This window comes from Pleurodeles waltl, chromosome 4_1 (genome assembly GCF_031143425.1).
Source record: "Pleurodeles waltl isolate 20211129_DDA chromosome 4_1, aPleWal1.hap1.20221129, whole genome shotgun sequence".
Classification (NCBI taxonomy): domain Eukaryota; kingdom Metazoa; phylum Chordata; class Amphibia; order Caudata; family Salamandridae; genus Pleurodeles; species Pleurodeles waltl.
In genome coordinates this window covers 803,829,230-803,844,591 of record NC_090442.1, presented here as the reverse complement: position 1 = coordinate 803,844,591, position 15,362 = coordinate 803,829,230, and the positions used below count along the sequence as shown (strand labels likewise).

Genomic DNA, 15,362 nt, shown 5'->3' with positions numbered 1-15,362 from the left:
AGGGATCCCACGCCGCCGGAGAAAAACTCAGGAAGCTGCGCGTCGCAGGATGGAGTGCCGGGGTCCTAAAGCTGTGCTGTGCATGAAGAACTTCTTGGAAGGTCGCACACAAGCCCTGGCAACTGCATGTCACGTGGTGCACAGGGGTACTGTCTTGCGTGGGGAGGCAAGCTGTTACCTCCACCAAAGTTGGATAGCTGGACCCTGGGACTGTCGGGTCACTTTAGTTTACCACCCTTGTTGCCGGGTCCACGATCGTCATCTGGAGAGGGGACCCACAACATCAACAATCGCTGCAGAGAGGCGCCCTGCTGAAACAGGAAAGTGACTCATTCACTCCACAGGAGTTTCCTTCAGTTCTTCTGGTGCAGGCTGAAGACAGGCAGCCCTCTGAGGATGCACAACCTGGAAACAGTTGCAGTTGCTGGCAGGAGCTGAAGATACAATGTTGCAGAAGTCATCTTTGCTTCTTTGTTGCAGTTTGTAGAGTTCCTGGAGGGTTCAGCTTCGGTTCTATTGGTAGAAGATGAAGTAAAGGATGCAGAGGATTCCTGCTGGAGTCTTGCAATCTGAATCTGATCAAACACCAAGTGGAGAGTCCCTAAATATCCCTGAAAGAGGGATTGGCCAGTTACACAGGTAAGCACCTATCAGGGGAGGGCTCTGACGTCACCTGCTGGCACTGGCCACTCAGATGCTCCCAGAGTGCCCCACCACCTTGGAATCCAAGATGGCAAAACCCAGGGTCACTCTGGAGTAGCTCTGGGAACCACCCCTGGGGTGGTGATGGACAGGGGAATGGTCACTCATCTTTTCTTTGTCCAGTTTCATGCCAGAGCAGGGACCAGGGGTCCCTGAACCGGTGTAGGCTGGATTATGCAAGGAGGGGACCATCTGTGCCCTTCAAAGCATTTCCAGAGGCTCTCGGAGGCTACCCCTTACATGCCTGTAACACCTATTTCCAAAGGGAGAGGGTGCAACACCCTTCCCCCAAAGGAAATTCTTTTTTCTGCCTTCCTTGGCTTGAGCTGCTCAAGCAACAGGAGGGCAAAACCCTGTCTGTGAGGTGGCATCAGCTGGGGCCGCCAGGGAAAACGTCAGAAGGCTGGTATGGCAGTACTGGAGTCCACTGTGGAGACCCCAGAGTGCATGGAATTGTAAAACCAATACTGGAATCAGTATTGGAGTACAACTCCCAGGTGTTGGACACCTTACATGGCCATATTTGGAGTTACCATTGTAAAGCTGGACATAGGTATTGACCTTTGTACAGTGCACGTGTAAAATGGCGTCCCCACACTCACGAAGTCTGTGAAATTGGTCCTGTACGATGTGGGGGCACCTCTGCTAGTGCAGGGGTGCCCTCACACACAGGTACCTTGCACCCAGCCTTCAGGCTTGGATGGCCTGACATATAGGTGACTTATAAGTGGCCTGGTACAGTGAAAATGGCTGTGAAAGGGTGCATGCACCATTTCACACAGGCTGCAATGGCAGTGCTGTAGAAGCCTTTGCATTGGGCTCCTTATGGGTGGTAAAAGTAAAGCTGCAGCCCATAGGGATCCCCTGGAACCCCAATGCCCTGGGTACCTAAGTACCATATACTAGGGACTTATAAGGGGGCACCAGTATGCCAATTTGGGTTGAAATGCTGGGTTACCAGTATGTAGTGACACATTTGAGAGGAGACAGAGCATAAGCACTGGGGTCCCGGTTAGCAGGAGTCCAGTGACACAGTCAAACACACTGACATCAGACAGAAATTGGGGGTAACATTCCAAAAAGAGGGTACTTTCCTACAAACGCACCCATCGGGACCACGCCTATTTGTACTGTTGGTACCATCTGCCCATGCCGCCAAGAGCATTCTTTCAGCCTCTTCTGAAAGGCTTCAGACTCTCCAGGAATGCCTGAAATCTGCCAGGCCATGAGGGGCATCCTTCCCTGAATTATTAAGGGATGAATGTTTCCCAGGGGATCCCTTAGGAGATCTGGAGTATGAGGTAGAGGGATTGAAGAATCCCAAGAAAGCTCCTGAAGATCTGGAAACCAGACTTGCGACCTCCAGCAGGAAGTGATCAGGACTAGCTGTGCACCTTGGCGCCTCACTTGAGATGATAACTGCATGATCATCGAGAAAGGAGGTAAAGCATATCTTTGTTCCTTCGTCCAATCTTGCAGGAAGGGGTCCATTGCCGTTGCTAATGGATCCGGTTTCCAACTGAAGAATCTGGGAACCTGGTGATCCAGCCTCGAAGCAAAGAGATCTACGGATAATGGACCCCACAAGGCTTTCAGTCTCCTGAACACCTGTGGTTTTAGCTGCCATAGGCTGGAGTCTGTCCACTCTCTGGAGTATCGATCTGCCACCACGTTGGATGTTCCTTGAAGATACTCTGCTGTGAGTGATATGCTGTTGTAGAGACAATACTCCCATAGATCCTTGGCTAGATTTACCAGAGCTTTGGATTTGGTGCCCGCCAGGTGATTGATGTACCAGACGCCCGATATGTTGTCCATCTTCAACAGCATGTGGAAGTGCACCGTGTCCTCTGTCTAGCATTTTATTGCAAAAGATCCCGCCATCAGTTCCAGCCAGTTGATATGGAGCTGCCGTTCCTCTGTGGACCATTTTCCACTGGTAGGAGAGTCCTCACAACAGGCACCCCAAATGGATTTGCTGGCATCGGACTATCACGAAGTCTGGATCCGAACCAAATATGGCCCGTCTGTTCCAGTGTTCTATGTGTGCCATTCACCAGTGCATCTCATCCAAGAGGGGGATCTGCTCGTAATATTGGAGCCCTTTGCATGAGTGGGAAACCTTGGGATGAAAAAGTGAAGAGGGCCCAGAAAGATCGCCTGAATGGTAGAGGAGGCCCACCACTCGGGCCACCTGTCTGAGTGAGGTGGAAGATCTGAAAGGTGTCCACCTCAGTTCACGACAAATCCTGGCGATCTTTCAACAGGGAGGACTCTGAGGTTTTTTTTTTGTTTTTTTAACCAAGTCCACAGCAAACCCCAAAAAGACTGTTTGTCTGGAGGAAGTCAACAGGGACTTCTGTTTGTTGATGATGAAACCAGTCCTTCCAACAGACTAATTGGCATTTGAAGCTGGTCTGAGAATCGGGTCGGGCACTGATACATAAGTAAGATATCGTCCAAGAAGATTATGAGCTGGAGACCTTGAGCCTGGAGGTACTCCACAACCAGGTTGAGGACCTTAGTGAAACACCAAGGGGCAGATGACAGCCCAAATGGCAGAGAAGTGAATTTGAACACCTGGCCTCTCCATTGGAACTGGAAGAACCTGAGATGGGGGGCCAAGATCAGAATCATCAAGTAAGCGTCTTGAAGGTCCAAATGAAGGATCAAATCATTGGGTCGTAAAAATGTCCCTCAAGAGGTGTATCCCCTCCATTTTGAAGTGCCAATAAACGAGCCACCCATTGAACTCTCAGAGGTTGATGACCGGTCTCTGACCACCATCCCGTTTGTCCACGTGAAAGATGTTGCTAAGAAACCCATTTGGATGAAGTTGAGCTAGTGTATCCTTCTGACGGAGGTCCTTGACCTCTTTGTCTATCAAATGTGTCTGATGGTTTGTAAAGGTAAGCGACCTTAGGCAAGTAGGCTATTGTGGAGTTCCATAGACCTTGATGTAAAACCTACTGACTGTCTGTAAGACCCACACATTGGATGTGAGACTTGCACACACATGGGTGAACCAAGCTAGTCTGCCTCCAACCTTTAGTAGGAAAGAAGGGGAGAATCTTACCTGTTTGGGCCTGGAAGTGACCTCTGGACAAACCTCTGGGGTACCTTCTGTGGAAGCCTCTATGTGAGGCGAAGAACTCATTCTGTCTGGGCCTGCTCCGGCAGCTTCTTGGAATCCTTTGAGGGGGCTTTGATGTAGAAATTGACAGTCAAGCACCCCCTACCACGACCGGCCCGATGAAAACCCTAGGGTGGAAGATCTTCTTTATAGAAGTATGCGCCTTGTCGAGTGAAGTGAACATGACCACATACTTGCTCAGCTTCTTGATGAATGGCTCACCGAAGAGCCCCTCTTGAGCCGCCAGGCCTGCCACTGTGGTCTCCAGGTCTCCCAGCTTGGGGTTTACTTTCAGCAAAAAGGAGCAGCGCCGCTCTGCCGATAAGGCTCAGTTGGCGTTTCCTAAGAAGATAACTGCCTGCTGCGCCCATCCACAGATTATAACAGGTGAAACCGGAGTATCAGACGTCCTAACCAATTTTTGTAAGGGGGCCATTGATGTCAAGGATTTTGTCCTGGTGTTAGAAATGGGGTCTTTGGTTGGCTGTCAGGTTACACCCTGTCCAAGCAAGGACACTCCCTCTAGTCAGGGTAAGTCACACACAATCCAAATTATCCTGTGCCCACCCTGTGGTAGCTTCGCACTGAGCAGTCAGGCTTAACTTAGAACGCAATTTGTAAAGTATTTGTGCAATAAATCATGCAATAACACAGTATAAAAACCACAAAAATACACCACACAGGTTTAGAAAAATATAGAATATTTATCTGATTAAATGCAGCTCAACATGATCAAGATTTAATAAGTACATGTTGAAATATCACTTTAGAAAATGATAAAAAGAGTCTTATGTTCTTAAAAGCAATGTGTCTCTCGCAAGCACAAAGTACCTGGTTTGCGTCTAAATTAAGTGCACGGGACCGCAGAGGAGGAGATGCGTGAAAAACTGGGAGGTGTGCATCGGTTTCTCCAGGCGCACACAGACGATGCGTCCATATTTTCCATGCAGCAAGGGCCTTGCGTCAATTTCTGGCATGTGGACTTAGATCCCCTTAGGGGTGACTTTATGTAGAAAAAGGGGAGTTTTAATGCTTGGCCAGTACTTTAAAATGCCAAGTCATATTGGCAGTTAAACTGCACACACAGTCCTTGCAATGGCAGGCCTGAGATATGGTTAGGGGGCTACTTAGGTGGGTGACACAATCAGTGCTGCAGACCCACTAGTAGCATTTATTCTACAGGCCCTGGGCACATGTTGTGCACTTTTACTAGGGACTTAAAAGTACATTAAATAAGCCATTTGGTATGAACCAATGTCACCATGTTTTAAAGGAGAGAGCGTATGCTCTTTAGCACTGGTTAGCAGTGGTAAAGTGTGCAGAGTCCTAAAACCAGCAAAAATTGTGTCAAAACGTGGAGGAAGGCAGACAAAAAGTTGAGGGTGACCACCCTAAGGCTTTCAGGTCTCACACCTGGCTTGAGTGCCAGGACATATCAATCACCTTTTTAGGGATTGTGAATGTATTTTTGGAGAAAGATGACCATGCTGGGTCTAGTTCTGGGGAGAGGGCCACTTTTCCTGGGAGGGAGGGGCATTCCACCTTCAGGCCGGCGTGGACCTCCTTCTCGCTTTCTCAATGGTCTTTCTGAGTTGGCTGGCCACCTTCTCTGTGTGGGTCCACTCTGCGGAACGTGGTTGCATGAGGTCCTCGGGTTCGAGCATGTCGGAGTCATCCCCACACTGGTCTCCTGAGTTCGATGATGGGCATCATGGGCGGGAGGTACCGGCTTCATCAGCGGAGTCCCCTGCAAAATCGTCCTCATAGGTGTCCGTGGACAGGTGGGCCCGCTCCGATGTGGCAGGAAGGTCCCCTGCCTGGGGGTAGTCAGAAAGACCTTCAGGCTGTCAAAGGCCTCCAGGTCAAAGCCTGGGTCACTTTTGCGCTTCTTTGCACACTTTTGACTTTGAACACTTTTGAGGCTTGTGAAGGGGAAAGGGGCATACTTCTGCTAATGCCAGTAGGTGGCATGCTAGTGGTTCTATGGCCGTAGCGGCCGCCTGGTGGATAAGAGGCATCCACAGACTCGCAAAACTCATTATCTGGGGGGGAAGACTTGTAAGGATTCCTTCTCTTAGTATTCTGCCATGACTTTCTTGGGCAAGAAGGCGGATACAATATTGGCAAAACAATGCTCTGTCCACTAAATAGGTGGAGAATCCCAACGCTGGATACCTGGTTGCAGGTGGAGGACTGGTCCTAGCAGGCCAAGAGAGGCATCAATTTTAATAGCGCAGGGGCTTTTTTGGACACTGGGTGATCCAATATTATTTTTGTGTTGTGTTGTGTGCAAAAGTTGTTTTAAAACCTGGGGCCACCTCGCTGTTGTTATGGGGGATAGACAGAAAGTATGCCTGTGCCGGGCCCCACGAACAGCTAATGGCAGAGACAAGCGCTCGCAGTGCGTTACAATGGGCCAGTACGCTCGGCAGGCGTCTGCTGTTCGTGCTTCACAGCACTCTTGTGCTGAACAAAATACAGACCCGTGAAAATGGGCGTCAGGCTTCCAGGCGGGCTGGGGTGTTGAGAACAAAGAGGCCAGGTCGCGGTGATAGTTCTGCCGAAGCGGTCACCAGCACGTGTCACGTTAGAGCGTGAGCGCGCACCCAATGCCCTCTAGCAGCCTGCCAGCTGCACCACAGACATGCGCCCCTAGACTGGTTGTTGCCATGATAGGGGCTCTGAGGTGTATCATTGCAGCAGAATACAAGCAAATACACAATAACAAAATATTGAGGAAAAAGGCCAAACAAGATAGCAAGAAGGAAGGGTACTTATCTGCTGGCAAGCAGGAAAGAAAGAGGAAGACGTGTGGGGAACGCGCTACTATTTGAGGAGATGGACTCCTATTGGCTGTTTTTTGTAGTTCCTTCTTGTGGGTTGATGGGAAAGATAGTTTTTATTCATGTTGAATCTGCTACAAGTAACAAAGAAAGGAAGTGAGCATAATCCTAGCCTCCGGTCCTGACATAGAATCAAAGTTATGCACTTAAATGCTGCAGTGTTGCTGCTCAGATTTAACACAACAAACATGAACATAGACAAAATAGAAGGAACGTACATTAATTCAGGTTTGTTTGTTTGATTTTCAGACCCCTTTCCTGGAAGGAGGCGTTGTGAAGTGGAATCCTTCCTTTGAAAACATTCAGTGACTTTGACAACATAGTGGAAAATGTTACTTGTGTTGAGCGAATATCAAGAATCAAACACCTTCTTTTCCAGGTAATTTCTCACACTCCTTGTTCATAATTAGGAATGAGCAGCTATCCAGAAATATAACCAAGCATGCAATCTCATTTACCAAATACAATTGCTTAATGGATCCGGTATCTTGATAGCAGTTGAAGGATTGAAGACGGTTAATAGATAGAAACATTGTGCAATATTTAGGAGGATTGTGTTGTCAATTTAGAATGCCTGTGCATGCTATGTTCAGAACCTTAGGGAAGAAAACAATAGGGAGTGTCTTTATAACCGCTATGACAATAGAAGCGTAACTAGGAATCCTTTCCAGGAAACATGGCCCATGTAAGATTGTGGCTTAAAACATGTAAATTAAAATACTGTGCTTCACACAGTGTGCCACCTCACCAGTATTTGGGTGCCTCTCTTAGTTTTCTTTTATTCCATCCAGACATGTCACACAACAAAAAAAAGACAGCTCTCCTGGCTTTGCCTGTGCTTATTAACTCTATCACATAAATGAATAACAGTGATGTTGTTCTGAAATATTAGAAAAGAAAATGTTTCAATTCTGAAAATTTGAAAACATTATTTGAAGGTTAGTAATGTCTGGGGCCAGGGATAGTGGCCATCGGAGGGTCTCCGACTCCTCGGTTTTGCCCTTCATGCAGGTTTCTTCTGCATGCGCTCACTCCTAAGCAATTCTGCCCCTTTTCTCTCCACATCTTTTTGAAATCCTTTATGTACATATCTCACACCCTCAATTGCTATTGATACACATGCGACTACCACTATGTGCTCTGTAGAGCGCCCACAGATTGGATGTGCATGTAGTCCGCCTACCTTTATGATCTACAAATAGGCACTGAGAACAACTCACACTGTCTTCTGCCTTGACTTTAGAACTTTCAACTGTGCTCTGTCAACACCAACCCAGTACCTGGACTCATTTGGGTACCTGGAGGTGATTCAGATGAGTTTATGCACTATATAATAATCCTATGTTGCATGAAAAGCAACTACAAAAACACGTCTAGAAAAAAACGCGAATACTCTTCAGGAAGGCAAGATAAAGTAAAACGTGAAATGTAAACAGACCTTTCATCACTCATATAGAATACCTTAAGGGTTTTACAGTTCTTGAGAAATCGATTGGCCTTTTTGCCAGTAAGAGTAAGGACATCGATATGGACCATGAAAGGGACAAGTGCCAAAGTCTGTTTTTAATCAGACTCTGTAGGGCCCGCCCCACGTAAGAATCTCTTAAGTCTCATTCACCCATTTTTGTGCACTGCTTTCCACGAAGGTCTGGAAAAACATTTTTTTTAAACCGTAAAATCCACATCAGAATATAAGGTTACTACGTTAAAATACATTAAATTGAATGTATAGGGAATGTAATCATTTACATGTTGCTGGGTAAGGGTGGAATTGTCGCAGCTATTTTTAGCAAGTCTCACAACTCCATTAGCATGTCAGCATTTACTACCAATTCCAACACACACGTTCTTGTATCAAGGAAGTGGGTAGTGGCTTTCCAAGTTGAGAATAGGAAAGGAACATAGAGCAGAGGATTTTTTCTGCAGGGAAAGTATAATTTCCATGTGGAGAGAAAAAAATTGCACGCTCTTTAAGCATTTAAGTATTATTGACCAGTACAGAGCTTTCTGCCTGCTGGAAATGTGTGGAATATGTGTACAATTCGTGGATTGGCGCAGTCCGGGAAAAGCATTTGGAGTTCTATGTAAAGCTAAAAAAAAGTAAAACATTCACAAAAAATGTAACCTACAGAAGCAGGTTTGACTTTTTTCTCAAATTCTGTCAGTATGGTACATTGGTAATGTTTGTAATACGAATTCCATTTGCAACATTCGTTGGGTACTTTTTCATTGTATGAAATAGATTTTTAGAACCAATTTAACTACATGTTTAAATATATCCAAAAATTACTCGGCAGTCTGTGGTTTTAAACAGCCACTTAAGAGTGAATTTATAAACCGGATTTGAGGCAGATCCTTTATACATTAGAAAAAATGATTTAGAAAATGGAAATAGTTTGTAAAAAGAAAAAAAAAAAATGCGTCGTCAAGCTCTGGCAGACCTAGTTCACCTAACCTCGGGAATCGGTACCTCTGCCCCAAACATCTGAGTTTCATGAAAGATTGTAGTTGTACTTATTCTTATTACTATTTTTAGTATTGTTATTATTGTCAGTGCCACAAAAGCTTATTCAAAAGGAACACAATTTAACTCATATTGGAAGCTGGACGTCTGCCGATCATCTTTAGACTCCGGAAGGAAATGCGTTCACACTAATGGACCTCACAACATGCCACTGACAGTTTAAGGTTACTGTAATATTACATTGAAACGAGAAGGAACTTGCATATTTTAAGTGTAATTTCTTTTCACTTGTAACACAAATACATCACTACAGAATCGTCATCAAAATGTCATTTTTTAGTAACTCTTAAAAATAGATATCCATTATCTTTCATATTCACGGATATGTAAAGATCTGATAATAAAATACCATAAAAGTGGATCTAAATATAATACATTATGATATGCGCTAAAAAATACAATCATAGATGCAAGGAAGGTGGTTATTGATGATAACAAGAGTGGTAGTAAACTAGCTGATCAGATGAGATCAATATGAAGAAAGAACTGATAATCGGAATATAAAAGAAAAAATGAAAGAAAATAGGGTATTTAAAAGGATGAGTACACTAAGTATAATCCACTTTTTAACTGAGTGCATTAATCATAATTAGAACTGGAATTGGTACACCTTTTAAGCTTTTGAATGTATAAATTTCAAATTGTGCTCATTATAGAAAAATAGGATTAGGAAACTCGGTGTAAGTGACCAACCTGTGTAAATAATATACACACGTAACATATGCAAGATGTCCGTTATCCTTGAAAGTACTGCACTGTTTGTGAATAAGCTAGAAAATGTAAGTTGCACTTATAATTTAGCTTAGTCCATGTTTTGCATAAATTATAAATTTTGCCTTCACCTTGGAGAGGGGCGGGTGGGTGGACCCCAATGCATTCTCTCGTAGCTCAAAAAGATTCTACCCACAGAATGATAGCCAAATACCCAAAATGCTTACTTCAACCAATGAAATTCTCATAAAAAGCTATTCTTTAGCATTACCTAGTCTGCTACTAGAAAATATATGGCTGCATTCACAAACCTATTCATTAATATATGAAGCATTAAAATGTGAGTTCATGATTTCTATAGGGTTGTGATTTTTTTTTCAGATTCACAAACATTTAAATGAGTACATATCAGAATATGTGAAATACAGAGATTTCAAGGTAATTTGAGAATGCGAGGAAAGCACATTTGTTAAGCGAGAAACCCATTCCGCTACACATCCACAAAGCATCTTCTGTACCTTATGTTAGCCTACATTTGAATACACTTGCTATTCCTAGCAATAGCAGTTTTAGGTGTTTCTCCCATGATTTGAAATTACCACAATTTATTCATCACGTTTGCAGCTTCCCATTTAGGGGATGGGGCAAATGTTGTGTAAATGCCCCAGAAATAATCTGACCTCCAGCGAATGCCCTTATTCACATTAGTCTTTGATTTCCTACCCAGGTTGTCAGTTCATAATGTGTGCATAGATCTAGTAATAGCTGTACCTCTTATCGTTTCTCTCTAGCCCTGCCATGTATTATCTAATTCTTAATGGATGGTCAGGATGGTGAGTGTGACATAGTAATAAATAATTCAGACAAACCCTACTAAATTACAATAGAGCAACCACATGATAACCACTCTACTAATTTATTGTACACTTAACCACCTTACTGTCAGGAAATAATTTTAGTGATATTGGTTTTTCAGTGTATTTATCACCTACTGTTTGCAGCTGTTCAGTTGTTGGAAAACTCGTGTAAAGGCCAGTTTTAAAATGGCAGAATTTTCGGAGTTCATTCAACACGATGCTGAAATGACAGAAGACTGCCTTTTGGCTCTCTACAACAACATCCTAATATTGATCTTTTTGCTTAATTTATAATCTCCTTTTAAGGGATGGATTTTTCTGAAAGTAAAGTTGGCCACCTGAGGTTTTAAATACCTCATATTTTTTCTCAGGCCGATTAGTAGCTTGGATAGGGGCTAATGCAGACCCCTGTACCCCCTGCAGCTCAGGGTGTGTCCACCCTTGAGAGGCTCCTCTTTCATCCCAAGGCTTTGAGTATCTGTAAGATATGAGAGTCAGATGAAATTGTAAATTTAACCACCCCGAAGTATGCTTAAATTATGTTTCAGATTATTTTGAAATATACAGAATTCGGGATACTGGTGTCTTACATTGAGTTAGACCTGTCAGACTTAAGGTGGTCTTTTCCCATTTTGTCCTTCACCCTCCTATTTTTCTGAATTCGTTTTTGTTGGTTTTAGGCATCTGTGCACATTACTATTGCTAATCAATGCTAAAGTGCTTGTGATCACGCCTTATAACACGGTAAAATTGGCTTACACTGGATTGGCATATTTCATTTACATATAAGTCCCAAGTAAAGTGGTATACCATATCCCCAAGGTCAGTAAATTAAATGCTACTAGTAGGCCTGGAGCACTTATTGTGCAACCCACTCAAGAAGCCAAGTTATAAACTACTAGTCCGGCTCGGCAATTTAACCCCTTTGCCAAGCCTTAAACTCCCCTTTTCCTACATACATGTCATCCCTGAGGATAGGTCCTCGGTAGCCCAGAGGCCAGGGTGCATTATAATTGAAAGGTTGAATGTACAGTTTACGTTTTCCATGTCCTGGTAGTAAAACAAACTCCTAAATTGTTTTTTCACTACTTTGAGACCAAACTGTCCTATAGTGTAACATTGAGCTTCCTATCACATCTGATAAGTGCAAACCCTTCATTAGGAACATGTAAACATTTCATGTTTGTTGTTTGAGAAATTGTAATTTAAAACTCTTTTTAATAGTAAAGTCGGATTTTAACTTAAAATTTTGAAAATTACACTTTCAGAAGGTTGACATTTCCTGCCCTATCTATTTGGTGCCTGTTGACAGTTGGGCTTTGCTTACCCCTCCCAGACAGCAACACAATAGAGTGATTAGGTGTGCCTGGATGGGCAATCACTGGGAGGGTTCTGATGCAAAGCCTCACCTGCAAATAAATAGGCTGTGCCATACCTTCACACAAATAACTTGTCACCACTGCATTGTTCATGAAGTCAGCAGTGAGCCAGGGCAGGAAGTTTCAAGCACATCAAAGGGAATTCTCTAGAAATTTCTCTTACTTCAAAGAAGACACCTCGGGGGTCATTACGACCCTGGCAGCCGGCGGTAAGGTGGCGGTAACACTGCCAACAGGCTGGCGGTGATCCACCAGCAATTATGACTGTGGCGGAATAGCCACGGCCATACCGCCGGCCCCTCCAATTTCCCGCTAGGTTTCCACCTGGCGGTCATTATCCCCAGGGCAGCGGTGCAAGCACCACTGCCCTGGGGATTATGAGTCCCCGACCGCCAGCCTTTCCATGGCGGTAAACACCGCCATGGAAAGGCTGGCGGTAAGGGGACTTGGGGTGCCCCTGGAGGCCCCTGCACTGCCCATGCACTTGGCATGGGCAGTGCAGGGGCCCCCAGGCATAGCCCTGTCACGCATTTCACTGCCCGGAAATGCGCGATGGGTGCTACTGCACCCGCTGCACATCAGCATTGCCGCCGGCTCTATTACGAGCCAGCAGCAATGTTGATGTGTCATTTCCGCTGGGCCAGCGGAAATGTCATAATTGGGAGCCAGGAATACCGCCGGCAATGGCGGTATTCTGTCTCCCGCGGCCTCGGCGGTCTTTTTGCAAGACCGCTGAGGTCGTAATGACCCCCCTCGTATAAAAATAGGACCCCCAGACCAACTCTTCGGTTCACTTTCCCCTGGAAGACTGTTTTGCTGCCTGAAGCCTGCTTTGAACCCTCAGAGTCTTGCCCTGCTGCTTGAGCACTGTACACTTCTCAAACCCAGGACTACCAGAGTGACTCCAAAGGCTAGCTGGCTGGCCTTATGATCGGAGCCTCAGGTACAGAAAAGGCTTCAACCATCTTGAATCCCCTGCGCCTGGCTCCAGCTCGAGTGAGTCCTAAACACCCCCGCCCCCCAATTCTGGACCTTTGGTGGCAGAGTTAAAGATGCTCAGATGGATAAAATCAGAAATGTGGACTTTTTGTTAGGCTAAAACCTGCTCTAAGAACCGATAGGAGACCGGAACAAACCTGCTAGTCGATCCACTGATCGACCTAACTTTGTGGCAGCTCCCTCTATGTTCTACCCTGCACCAGCAAATTCTGTTCATTGGTCCTTTGCCAAAGGGGTATCTGGCCTTCTGGAATGCTTATTGGCTACAGCCACCAGCTTTGCCCCACTGGAGATTTTCGACTTCCAAAAAAGAGAAATCCGTTTGTGGAAATTTTCACCATCACTTGATCCACGCATCTCCCCTACAATGACACCTCCTCTTCGGACACCCCCTGCAGCTTTGCCCTACTGAAATTTTACCTTCTCAGAGACTTTTCTTTACATTTCTTATTGGTCCAAAGATGAGAACTGACCAGGCCCAATCCACTTTTTGTATCCAACTCGCTCTCCATTACTATGGTCTATATTTTTCAAATTTGGCCCGGTCTCCCAAGATTAGATGTTTGTGATTTGCTCTTTGATCATTTAGCGGCTAGTTTGTACCTTAAACTTTAAAAATTCATAACTCCGGGTCAACTGATTGGATTTTTGTCACGTGTTAAATAATTTATTAAAAATCACCCTGTTTCCATGAATTGGTGTTTGTATTTTTCTTGTGTTCTTATTAATACATCAATGCAATAAGGATCTTTGCATTTTCTCTGTCCCATTCAACTGTAACATGTAATTTAACAGTGAATTGTTTTCGATTAATGCATTATGAATTCAGTCTTAATTCCTTAATCTTCTGCTTCTGAACACTGTGTCTTTCTGCACCATAAAAAGTAGATATAAAATAGGCTTTCTCCTCCTTTCAAACCTTGGCTCTTAAAGAGTAATCCGTTAGCCTATAACCTCTGAATGTGTCCATGGATCCCCATAATTGCTTGTTCTAATACATTACGACCCCATAGAATTTCTTTAAGAATTTATTTAAGGCTCCTCTCACATGGGTCCAACAAATAGCTAAGTTAATCGATGGTGGTAGGTCATAATCGGTTTCTTTTAGTTCTTCTAAGCCTTCTATCATCGTATAGCTTTACTTTGTAAGCCCATCCTGTCTGGTAGGTCATGCCAGGAGACCCTCAGTTTGTCAAACTTATTGCTTTGCAGATTAATTTTGTTCTTCATTGATGTAGCACAAACCATTGGATCATGATCATGTCTGTGTTGGAAGTTGGGCTATTAGTTTATCAGTTGTCCTCAGTGGCAAACAAACACCCCATCGTAGCTCTTGACTCTCACAGTGTAGCGAGGGGGAGCAGTGTAAGGTCTACTCGAAGGAGGTGGTGTGGACTAGAAATCACCATTCACTGGCATGCAGTAATAACACTCAATAAGTGATTCACCAGTCTATGCTTTTTCTTTTGAAAAAGGGAAAAATTACATTTATTACACACGCTACTCATTACTATGCAACATTTTATAAATATACTCAAAGCTGATAGAAATACTTCTGGGTGGCATTGTGTCATCATTTATCTCTCTCCCACAGGGAGTTTTAGACCACCAAACCACATGTCAAAACATTCACATATATTAAATATGCACTATCTGAGTATTACTTGGAATGCGAATACTTAATTCTGCCAATAAAGTATCTCTACCTTGTTCATGAGTAGTAGTCAGTCTCATTATTCAAATAAACAGTTGTAAAAACATACTATAGGCATGTTTGACTGGTCTGTGATTTTTAGATTGCTATTAACCTGAAAAACACAAATAAACCACATTCACATTGAATCACTTTCAGATGAAATCACAGCACAAAAACACTTCACATCTTATACAGTCCCTAAAGGACTTTGTGATTAAAATCTCTCACCTCTCAACATTCTGGTGGTGCCTCTGCTATCCTGGGGTTACCAGCATGCTCAAAATGAGCGACTTTGCGGTGAAAAATGTTGTGCCTCGCAAGGCATTATGGGGCGCTCCACTTGATTAATGACTTCCTCTGTGCTGGGCAGAGATGCTTTGCTTTTCCTTTGTTTTCTTTTTGTTTATCATGTAGCCTTGCGCTATGACTTGAGGGCCTTCTGGGGTGTCTGGTCCCACCCGGACACTCTTTGTGCTTGGATCTTGTTGGAGAGCAGCTCAGGGAGCCCACCCCGACTG

The 15,362-nt window shown here is 44.3% G+C and overlaps 1 long non-coding RNA gene across 2 annotated transcripts in view; it reads left to right on the top strand.

The window, feature by feature from the left end:
* LOC138288184 (uncharacterized) overlaps positions 1 to 15,362 on the top strand; it is a 354,981-nt gene that overhangs the window by 169,736 nt on the left and 169,883 nt on the right. For both annotated transcript variants that reach the window (XR_011202356.1, XR_011202355.1), the window contains one exon: positions 6,928 to 7,057. This is a non-coding gene — a long non-coding RNA (uncharacterized lncRNA). The remainder of the gene's footprint in view (positions 1 to 6,927; positions 7,058 to 15,362) is intronic.